Here is a 5,940-nt window from a genome sequence, read left to right on the forward strand (position 1 = left end):
GGTGGGTGGGGGGGGGGGGGGGGGGGGAGGGGTGTGTGTGTGAAGAAATTAAAAAGTGAAAGGAAAGAGAAATTTGTTGTGTCTTTCCATTAAACAACACAGGTTCTTAAGTGTCCCTATGAGATAGCGAAAGTGGCTGGGGCGGGACTTGAAAAGGAAACCGAGTTCAGAGCCTTGTGGCCTTTCCTGGGGGATAAACTGCCATCAGCCTTGCCAGGGAAAGCTATGACTCATGGTTCAGACAATGGCTCTGAAAAACTTAAAAGAAGATATTTTCTGTGGAGTCTGGCGAGGGAGCGAATGGGAATTTCCTAGTAATCTGTAGAGAAGGAGAGAGAAAGAGAGTCCTCCACCGAAGAAAGGGAAGGGATCTTCCTCTGGGGGTGGAAGGGAGACAAACGGCAGTCAGTAGTGCAGAAGGTTCTCTGGGCACCAGCTGAGCCAGGAGCGGGAGCCACCGGGCTGCTTGTTCCCTCTCTAATACACAATACCAGTGCTATGAACTTGGATAAAAATAACATTTTGGGAGGTGGTAGATGATTACAGGTAGTTAAGAGTATGATCTCTGGTTCCGAAGATCTCTCTCTCTCTCTCTCTCTCTCTCTGCTCACTGTGGACTTGGGTAAGTTACTTAACTTTACTGAGCCTTAGTTTTCTTATGTATAGAAAGGAGAGAGTAATGCTTTCCTCCTAGGGTTCTCGGAAGAATTAAATAAGATGGTATATACTTATAACACACTGAGCAGAGTCCCTCGCAAAACATGTCTTTGAGACATGTGGCTGTTGGGGCACCTGGGTGGCTCAGTCGGTCAAACGTCCGATTTCGGCTCAGGTCATGATCTCATGGTTCATGGGCTTGAGTACCACATTGGGCTCCATGCTGACAGCTCAGAGCCTGGAACCTGCTTCAGATTCTGTGTGTGTGTGTGTGTGTGTGTGTGTGTGTGTGTGTGTGTGTGTGTCTGCCCCTCCCCTGCTCATGCTCTGTCTCTCTCAATCTCTCTCTCTCTCTCAAAAATGAATAAACATTAAAAAAAAATAAATGTGGCTGTTATTGCTGTGTTTGTATTATGTTATTATTATAGATATTTGCACTAAGAAGACATAACTTAGAAATAGTTGCGGGGCACCTCAGTGGCTCAGTTGGTTGGGCATCTGACTCTTGGTCTCAGCTCAGGTCATGATCCTGGGGTTGTGGGATCGAGTGAGGAGACTGCTTGACATTCTCTTTCTCCCTCTGCCCCTCTCCCCTTCTTGCTCTCTCCCTCTCTCTAAATTAAATAAAGTGAAAAAAAATTTTAAAGTTTCTTTGATGATTCCTCACAAATTAAATATTAAATTTAACATATACTCCAACAATTCCACTTCTGGGCTATATACCTAAAAGAAGTGAAAGCTGGGACTCCAACAGGTATTTAGCGAAGCATTATCCACACTGGCCAAAAGATAGAAGCAACTCAAGTGTCCATCAGTGGATGAACAGGCAATTCAAATGCGATAAATACACTCCATGGAATGTTATTCAGCCTTAAGAAGGAAGGAACTTCTGACGTGGTACACCATGAATGAAACTTGGAGAGACGGTGCTAAATTAAATAAGCCAGTCACAAAAGGACAAATATTCTATGATTTCACTTACATGACATACTTACAGTAAGAATGTAGAATGGTGGGTGACAGGGGCTGGTGGGAAGAGAAAATTAGGAGTTAGTGTTTTAGTGAGTACAGAAGTTCAGTTGGGGAAGATAAGAAAGTTCTGCAAATGGGTGATAGAGATGGTTTCAGGAACATGTGAATGTACTTAATGCCACAGAACTGTGCATTGAAATGGTGATTTAAATGGTAAATTTCATGTCACGTGTATTTTACCACAATAAAAAAAAGAGACAGAGACAAGTAGTTTCCTTGAGCACGGGACTTGGTGATTCTGCAGCTGCAATTGTACATGGTGTAGGTGTGCAACATATAAAACACTATGCGCTTTTTTCCAGACTTTAGAAAGTGAAGCTACTTATCAATTTCTTGGGCAACCTTTAAATATATGTATGAATGTGACATAAACACCTCTAACAAGCCAAGCACTGACAACAATGAACGTAGAGTCTAAGATAACTTTTCTTGTCTAAGAGCCAGCTGATGTAATCTGACCTTGGAGTCTTAGTAAGAGATCTTGGGACATCAAACAATGTATGTTGATTCTGACAAAGGGACATGAGATGCTTTGATTCCATTTCACTTATTTATTTTAAAAAATTAATAAACAAACAACACATTTAAGAGCCTTAGGGGCACCCGGGTAGCTCAGTCGGTTAAGCGTTCGACTTTGGCTCAAGTCATGATCTCGCAGTTTGTGAGTTTGAGTACCGCGTCGGGCTCTGTGCTGACAGCTCAGAGCCTGGAGCCTGCTTTGGATTCTGTGTCTCCTTCTGTTTCTCTCCACTTACCCCACTTATGCTCTGTCTTTCTGTCTCTCTCTCTCTCTCTCTCTCTCTCTCAAAAATAAACAAATGTTAAAATTTTTTTTTAAAGAAGAGCTTTAGTGAAATATAATTGACATACAATAAACTGTACATATTTGAAGTAAAAACTGTTACATTTTGACGTGTGTGCAGACACCCTGAGACCATGACCACAATCAGGATTGTGAACATACCCATGTCCTCTCAAAAGCTTCCCTGTATCCCTTTGGAATTCCTCCCTCCTACCAACATGAGTCTATAAGTCTGTGCAGGGAAACACTTTCTGTTGGGTAAACAACTGAGCCCAATCGTGGGGTCGAAGGGTAGGTGTACGTTTATCTTTTTAAAAACTGCAAAATGATTTTCCAAAGTGGTTGTACTGTGTGTTATTCCCACCAGCAGCATTTGAGGGTTCCAGCAAGTAGCAGTGCCTCATTGTGGTTTTAATGTGCATTTCCCCAATAACCTATGATGTTGATCATCGATTAACCATGTGTGTGCCGTCTTTGGGGAAGTGTGTGTTCATACCTTTTGTTCATCTTTATTGAGTAGTTATATTATTACTGAGTTTTGAGACTTCTTTATGATTTGATATAAACCCTTTAACAGATGCATGACTTGCAAATATATTCTACCAGTGACATGTCTTTTCATTTTCTTAAGAGGGTCTTTTGAAGTGAGCTCCATTTTTTTCTTATTCCTAGGTTAATTGTTGGGAGGTAAAATTTAAATAGTGCATTTTGGGTTACCTAAGCATGGAATTATAAAAGAAAGCAGGACTTTTTAAACAATGTCAATTAAAGTGAAATCACCAGTGATTTGGATGTAATTGTTGGATGTGAACGCATTTCTGGAGTAAGCTCTCCATCAAGGTAACTCACAAGTTAAGTGATTAACTTAGTCTTACTGAATTAGGAGAGTATACTTCCATGCAGGCAATTGTAGTCCAATCTCAGAGTTTATTATTTTAAACTAACTATCCTAGGGGATGCCTAGGGGATGACTGGCTCAGTCAGTTAGGCGTCTAACCCAGGCGCCCCGAGAGACAGAGAATCTTAAACAGGCTCCATGTGCAGCACAGAGCCCAACGCCGGGGCTTCATCTAACAACTGTGCGGAAATTAAGAGTCGGACATATAACCAACTGAGCCACCCAGGCACCCCTGAGAGTATTTAAATTTTTTTTTGAAAAAAAATACGTATAGATTCTGGATACAAGTCCTTTATCAGATATCTGATTTGCAAACATCTTCTCCAAGTCTGTGGCTTATTCTTTTCATTTTTTAAGAGTGTTTTCTGGGGGCACCTGGGTGGCTCAGTCGGTTAAGCGTCCAACTTCGGCCCAGGTCATGATCTCACGGTTTGTAGGTTTGAGCACCACGTCGGGCCCTGTGCTGACAGCTAGCTCAGAGCCTGGAGCCTGCTTCAGATTCTGTGTCTCCCACTCTCTCTGACCCTTCCCTGCTCATGCTGTCTGTCTCTGTCTCTCCCTCTCTCAGAAATAAATAAAACATTAAAAAAAAAATTTGTGAGAGTGTTTTCTGAACAAGAGCTGTATCAGATGTATCTGCATACCTGAATGTGCCTACTGACACCCAGAGTCCCTAAATGACAACTTTGTCAACTGCCAAAAATACCGCACAGGTATATGCTGTTACCATGTATCTACATGTCGGTATCATTGGGCAGTATTTATGTATTTATATGCAACCCAAATGCTTGCCAGGGCCTTCTAACTGCTTAAGAGCGAGACAAAACTGGGACAATTGGGTGGCTCTCTTGGTTAAACGTCTGACTTCAGCTCAGGTCATGATCTCACAGTTCGTCAGTTCAAGCCCCACAATGGGCTCTGGGCTCACAGCTCAGAGCCTGGAGCCTGCTTCGGAGTCTGTGTCTCCCTCTCTCTCTCTGCTCCTCTCCACCTTGCGCTCTGTGTCTCTGTCTCTCAAAAATAAATAAACCTTAAAAAAAAAAAAACAGTTTTAAAAAAAGGAGCCAGATAAAACTGCCCACCTCCTGGGACGCCTGGATGGCTTGAGGCCATCTGACTTCTCAGTCTTTTTCCTCGCCAGGAACAGACATACAGAAACACACTATTGCCGTTGCACTACCTTTCGTGCTGCTTTTTCCACAGTCTCAAGAGGCTCATCAATATTTTTCTAAAGGAACACTCCCCTTTGGTATCCTGGTGCCAGCTAAAATAATAACTTTACTTCTTCTCTGTAGCTATCTGTTTGCCATGTGCACACACTCCACGCATGTGCTTTGGGGCCACTCTCCCCCGTTCTTATTGGAATTAATGTTATCATTCACTTATTCTCTCCTGGTGATGGACATACTTTTGGTATTTTGAATAGGCTGACACTCTCGGCCATGGCATAGGCATTTATAATTCTGCAGAAGAAGCCTAATCTTCTGGGCTCCCAGCACAAACACAGAACAGACCTTTCCGGGGCTGCCCCAGACTCGGTTTCTGGGCCAGTTTAGCAGTAGGCAGAGAAGAGCCCATGACTGAGACGTCTTTGGTAAACCCAGCGCAGAGGAGACCATGGAGGCAGGGGCCCATTGCTGAGAGAGACCTTCATGAGCAGCCTTGCAGCTGTCCCAGCCACTGCGCATCAGTCTGCCTTTCTACATGCCGGTCTTGTCTTTGACTCCCTGGCAAAAGGAAGTAGGTCTGTGGAAGGCTTTTGGCAGAGGTGGGGTGTGGTGTAGCGGAGGGTAAGGAGTTTTGGGGAGAGGGAAGGTTTCTTGAGACAAAGGCAACGGATCCACAAGGGACAGATAACAGCACTTGGTTCCACAGCCGGTGTGTTACCGGCCTTGAGTCAGAAGAGGGAGCCCCAAGTTCATTGTCTGCACTGTACTGCAGTGTCTTCTCTGAAACTCTTGACAGATTTCTCCTCAAGGCTGAATCGTTTTTAAGGGAACCCAACTTCTGGGGGAAAATGCCTAGATACAAAGTCCTATATGATTCTTCCCTTTCTACATTTTAAAACCTCCACGCATTAGCTTTGTGACCTTGGGGCAATTAACTAAACCTGAGAATTCGTGTCTGGACCTGTAAAACAGCAATAATGTAATTGTCCCCAGCTAGGGATGCTTGTGAGGACTAAATCCGATTATATACATAAGGGGGTGCATCGCCTAGATGGGAGCTGCTAATGACAGGAATAGAGGAATCTAAGGTCCCCAGGGGGTTCTGCACAAAGACAGAAAGTCAGCTAATTGGCACAGGCTGGCAAGGTGCCCAAAGAGCTCCTAGGAAAATTTTATTTTCTCGGTGTAAGCCCCGAGAAAAGTTAGTGCACTCTCTGTCTCACCTGAATTTCCCTTTCCCCCATGCTTTTGGGTTTTTCACCTGAAAGAAATGACTCAACCTGCCATGCCTGACTCGGATTTGGCTTCAAGGAATGTGTGCCTTCAGAGATGGGAGCATCAGGAAAAGCAGATAAGGTAGTCCTGGAATCCTGTATGTTTGG

Source organism: Crocuta crocuta, unplaced genomic scaffold (assembly GCF_008692635.1).
Source record: "Crocuta crocuta isolate KB4526 unplaced genomic scaffold, BGI_CrCroc_1.0 scaffold425, whole genome shotgun sequence".
NCBI classification, from domain to species: Eukaryota; Metazoa; Chordata; class Mammalia; order Carnivora; family Hyaenidae; genus Crocuta; species Crocuta crocuta.